Here is a 6007-nt window from a genome sequence, read left to right on the forward strand (position 1 = left end):
GGAGAGAGGAGAGAGGAGAGAGAGAGGAGAGAGGAGAGAGAGTGTTAGAAGAAGCACTTCCTTTTTTTTAATCTCTAGGAAAATGCTTATTAGGTCCCAGAGGAGCCTTGGTAACCCCAGCGACACTCATGACATATTTAGCAGATGGTGCAGCTAACCAAAAGGCCAAGCATTTCTAGTAGTTCGAGTCCACCAGGAACTCTGTGGGAGAAGATGGGCAGTCTCCTCCCGTTAAGATTGACAGCCTTGGAAAGCCTGAGGAGGGTCACTGTGATTAGGGATTCAGCCGATGGCAGTGAATATGGGGTTTTGAGTTTCTCACTGAAAGGTGTGTTGTTCAAACCCACCCTGTGACTCCACGCAAGAAACACCTGATAATCTGCTTGTGGAAAGTCTAGAAAACTCTAGGGAAGGAGTTCTCCTCTGACGCATGGGGTCTCTATGAGTCTGAATCTGCAGCACTCAGCAACAACCTTGGGTACGAAGTGCAGATAGAAGGATGGGGATTGAGTGGCTGCATCCCCTTGATCGACCTGTTTAGTGTGATTTAAATGGAATAATACTGCATAATGTCACTGTTGTAAAACTGGACTGACAATGGGGGTTGGGGAGAAACTAAGAATAGAGGGGATAAATAATGTACACTGCATTGAAACAGAGGAGGAAGAGAATGACTTACAAGGAATATATGATTAGGTATTATTTACATGGCAACCATCCAGAATAAGAGCTGTATAGTCAAGTAGACTGGGGCTTGAGAATCAGAGAAAGTGATGTCTGTGCCTTATCCCCCATCATTTACTTAGAAGCAAATGTCATCACTCTTTGCAATTAATTTGGCTAGAAATTATAGGCGCAGGGTCCCTGACACAGCTGATAGGTCAAATTGTCAGTCTACTTGTTGTCTCACAGGCCCAGTGCCAGAGCCCTTCATGTATTTGGGAAATCTCAGAAGAACCAGCAGCCATGGCATGGTCCTCATCCAAGACATGTCTCAGCTCCTCTACCTCTGCTGAGGGGCAGCACAAGAGGGCATAAACATGGGAAGGTAAGGACCATGACATTGACAAATTCAGACTGGAAACCTCACCAACTAGCCACCTCTCATGTGAACAGGGAGATGGTCCCAGTGCCCCCTTGCTAACTGCAGGCCGGAATGGAGATTAGCCTTGGAGCTTTCTGAGGTGGCCTAAGGCAATCTCTTTGCATCAGAAATGATGACCCTCGTGGCAGACCCGGCCTTTAAAGACAGAGCCTAAGTCCCAGGCAGGACAGGGCCGTGCTCTTGGCAAACCTCTGCCTTTTGTGTGGGAGTTGCAGTGTTTAGTGAATTTCTTCCTGTTTTTGAGCCCAGAAACGATTGTCCTGGTGGCCAGGGCACGTGTTTCCCTCGCAGGAGAACATAGGAGAGGAGGATGGTTTATTCATTTACAGCTGGTTCCCGCAGGCTCCCTCCACTGCCTGCACCCCCCCCCGCCCCCATCTTGCACATTGCTCTAATTCCTGTGGGTCAGAGGCCTGAGGTCAGGGGCTGTGGGCTTGTGTCCATCTGAAGTCTGATTGAGGGTTAGGAAAAATCGTTTGGGACATGATGACAATCACAGGCGTGGAGGCAAGAGTTGTGGCTGCTGTTTCTTTTAATAGACTAGTCCCAGGGGATCTCCTTCTAAGCAGTTGCCATTATCTGCTGTAAAGGTTCGTATTTCACCCTGGCTCTGGAAAACTTTAACAAGGAAAGCGCTTGAGCGTCAGGCCATCAAGCACCCTCTCTTTAAGTACATACCGATTTATATGTGATTATCCATCGCCCAGCTGTCAGTTTGTAATTCTGTGGTGGTTTGCATGTTGCTATAATGCCAGAAATGTGGCCACTAGCATTTGGACTATATCCACAAGTACATCACTCGTGGTGGCCATGTTTCAGCAGGGCTTCAGAGGAAGACAGACTAGGAAGAAAAGCCTGGCAAGCCACTTCCGAATGCTAGCCGGTAGAAACCGGATGGCTCACAACAGAACATTGTCATAGTTGCTTTGTTGGAACATGCCGTCAAGAAGACTCCATCTCTGCAGGAGGCCAACACGTTTGGGGAAGTGGAGAGTCAGCAAGGATGAGTGAAGACCACCAATCAGATGGATTGGCCCCATAGCTCCAGCGATGAACTGGACGTATCGTGACTGTGAGGGTGGCACAGGATCAGGTGACGGTTCATTGCTGCCCACAAGGTTGTTGTGAGACAGAGTGTACTCGGTGACATCTGTCTGCCCACTTATCCTCGTAAGGAGCCTGGGGACACAGTGATGGAGTGATTGGCTGCTCACTGAAAGGCCAGGCTCCCACTCCGTAGGAAAAAGATCTGACAGGCTGCTTGCCTGAAGATTACAGCCCCAAAGCCCTACAATGATAGAGCTAGTCCATGTCGGGAGTCAAAATCATCCTGGCAGGAACCGGCTCATCAATACATCTATCTAGAGGAAATGCATATATGAAAAGCAAATGCCTCTGTGCATATATGGCGGCCTAGCAGTAAGAAAGTGCACTGCAGTCTGGAAAGGCTCAAATCTATGAGCTGCTCTGCTGAAGAAGAATGGATGATCTCCCCTTGTTTAATTAACTGCCTCTGAAAACCTACAAGAGGGTGAGCTATGGTCAGTTCCAACTTGATGGTGTACAACTATGTGTGTGTATGTGAGTGTGTGTGTATACACACACACATATATACGCATGTATATTGCGATGGGAAAGTCTGCTGTTAGGGACCTCTCTAAAGTACTCAAGAGCAATGGTGTCTCTCTGGAGACTAAGGTGTGCCTGATACAGGCCATGGTCTTTGCAATCACTTGTTATGCATCAGAGAGTTGGACAATGACTAGGGAGGATAGAAAGAGAATTGATGCCTTTGAGTTGTGGTGTTGGAGAAGAGTATTGAATGTACCATGGACTGCCAAGGAAACAAACAGATTCATCCTGGAGAGGATCCTAGGCTACTCCTTGGAGGCAAAGATTCTGGGGCTTCATCTGACATACTTTGGACATGTTGTAAGGAGGGAGAGCTCCTTGGAGAGGAACATCATGCTTGGGAGGGTGGAGGGACAGCACAGGAGGGGAAGACCCTCTAGAGGTGGATTGATTCAGTGACTGGGGTAATCGGGATGGGTGTGTCAGAGACAGTGTGATTGGCACAGGATAGAGCAGGGTTTAGGGCTGCTGTACATAGGGTTGCTATGAGTTGCAAGGAACTCGACGGCACATAACAACAACAACAACAGCAACAACAATATATGACTCTCTACATATGACTCTCTCTATGATTCCCTATATATGACTATATATGATTCTCTCTATATGACTTTCTATATGACTCTATATATGACTATATATGAATTTATATATTAACACATATATGACTATATGTATGTGTGTGTTTGTGTATAGTATACACACAAAGAGAGACTACATATGTTAAATATTTATATATGCATGTTTATATTTATTTATTTAAAAAAATCTTCAAACTCATTGCTATTGAATAGCTGACTTCCACTCCATTGGGTTTTTGAGGCTATACATCAAATGAGAGGCGATTACCCATCTTTCTCCTATGGAGTGGCATTTGATTCTATGGATCCCAAGAAATTATGGTTAACGTTGAGAAGCCTGGGAATTTCAGGACACTCTCTGAACTGGAAGAGGGCTGGAAGCTTATCTTCACTCTATCGATGAAGAGAATGACGCCTGGTGTGACTCAGGTTTAGAGACCAGTGACTCAAGGGTGCTGTGTGTTGTGTGCCACTGAGTCAGAACTGACTCCAGCTTGACCCTCTAGTGGATTTTCAGAGGCAATAAATCACACGGGAAGAGATTGTCCATCCTTCTCCCACTGAGCATCTGGTGGATTCAAGCTGCGTGACTCAGAGGTGGACACAGCCAGTGAGGGCTCGAGTTTTAAAAGGTGATAGTGCCGAGTCTGGGTTATCAGGTAAGAGGAACCCAGGGCATATTAGGAGAGGAGCAGACTGGAGCAGAAAGCTGGTGAGGCCGGAGCAGGAAGTGACGATTCCAGGTGGCCAGTGAGTGCTGTCAGCGAGGAAGGGCATTCGGGAAGCTGTGTCCTCATCCACCCTGCTCTGTGCAATGTGCAGAGTTCTGGGCGCCTAGCCTGTGATTAACTGGGTTTTACTGTGTTTCAGGAGACTAGTCTGAGAGCACGTCTGAGAGCTGCTTGCTCGTGTAAAGGTTGATGATTTGAATCCCCAAGCTCATCTTCAGGAGACAAAGGACAGTCTCCTCCAGTAGAGATTTACAGCTTTTGAAACTTGATGGAGGGTCGGTAGGATTGACTCAACAGCAGTGGCTTTGGTGTTTTGGGTTTGTTTGACCTAAGAATGTATATGTGACTTCCTACCAGGAGACTGAGCTTGGGAGGGTTCTAGCTGGTGGTCCCAAGGACAAGCCAGTGCTGAGGACTAGGAGGGGGCCCTGCAGGAAGCCTACGCTGGGTCCACCAACTTAGTGAGATAAATACCAGGGTGATGATGCCAGGGGTCAGCTGGTTTTCACGAGTGGCTCCTTGAGCAAAATTCCACACCCACTCTGCCACCCCAATTGATGCCCCCCCAACTCCAAATCTACCAGTTCTTTCTCCAGAAGTCTAGTTGACCTCATATTCATCTTTTCCAGTCTTCCTGCAATTGCTTGGCCCCAGGCCAGGCTAGATGAGAGGGTCCCAGCAAATCACCAGAGTCCACAGCTGACAAAACAGCCCACAGCACATGTCTTGTGCCCAGATGGGGACTGGAGGGTCAACCGTGTCATCTGCCTGAAGGAAGAGAGCATGTTATTTTACTAATTACAGTGCATAGGACTTTTCTGGGAACCAAAAATAGATATATGTGGCTTCCAGGGACAGGCATCCTGCATTCCTTTGGCTTCCTTTGCTATGTGTTGGGTTTTGGGTTTTTATTTTATTTTATTTTTTAAAGAAATCTTTGGCTTAATTGAAGGGAAAATATAGGGCTTCCAAAAGCTGTGCTGTTCAGGCCATTTGGGGTATGCAGCTTGCACTTGACTGGCTACTGTCCACTTTTACTGTGTCCGTGGCACTCTTGCCCTGTATGATTTCAAGAGGAACAAAAGAGGGAACACCACCCTGAACTCCCAACTCAGCCTTGTAATTCCTGGGCTCTTCACATCTCTTAATGAGGAGACATATCCCGAAGCCCAGCCTGGGTGGGCCCCAGAGACCTTCTCCCTGGAGAAGAGGTTGGCGCTGACTCTGCAACTAGATGAGAGGGGCAATTAGCATTTATCGAGCTCCCGCTGCACGCTCCCCGGTGCCAGATGCTTCTGCTGATCACCGCAAAAACCCGGGAAGGTAAAGAAATGTGTGCTTCTCCACCTGCCTGCGTGTCCAGCACTGGGGGGGCTCCGGATAGGGTTTCAGAGGTAATCAATCGCACAGGAGGAGATTGCCCATCCTGCCCCTGCAGAGGAGGTGGCGGATTTGAACCGCGTGCCTTCAGGATTATAGCACAGCTTCTTGCCACTAGGCCACCAGAGCTGCCTGGTGGGGCTGCAGGTAAAGAAGCAAATGGTAGAGCTGGAGTCAGGGCGGATGTGTGTCTATTCTAAGCTCATTCTCTTCCTGTATTGTGTAAAGATTCAGTTAATCCACCGAGAGAACCCACGTGTGAGTACTCCTGACGCCCGTGTACGGTCTGTCACGGTGTATATACCACGGCCAGTTGCCACTGAGTTCGTCACAACCCTTGGCAACGCCACATGTGCCAGAGTGAAAGGAAGCTCCGCAAGGTTTTCAGTGGCTGTTATCTTCAGGTCTGAATTGCCACCAGGCCATACTTTGAAGGCACTGTCATGTGAACTTGAACTCTGCCTTTAAGTTAGCAGCCAAGTTTTTCTTTCTTTCTTTCTTTCTTTCTTTCTTTCTTTCTTTCTTTCTTTCTTTCTTTCTTTCTTTCTTTCTTTCTTTCTTTCTTTCTTTCTTTCTTT

Source organism: Elephantulus edwardii, unplaced genomic scaffold, assembly GCF_000299155.1.
Source record: "Elephantulus edwardii isolate Elephantulus edwardi_28Jun2011 unplaced genomic scaffold, EleEdw1.0 scaffold00121, whole genome shotgun sequence".
NCBI lineage: Eukaryota > Metazoa > Chordata > Mammalia > Macroscelidea > Macroscelididae > Elephantulus > Elephantulus edwardii.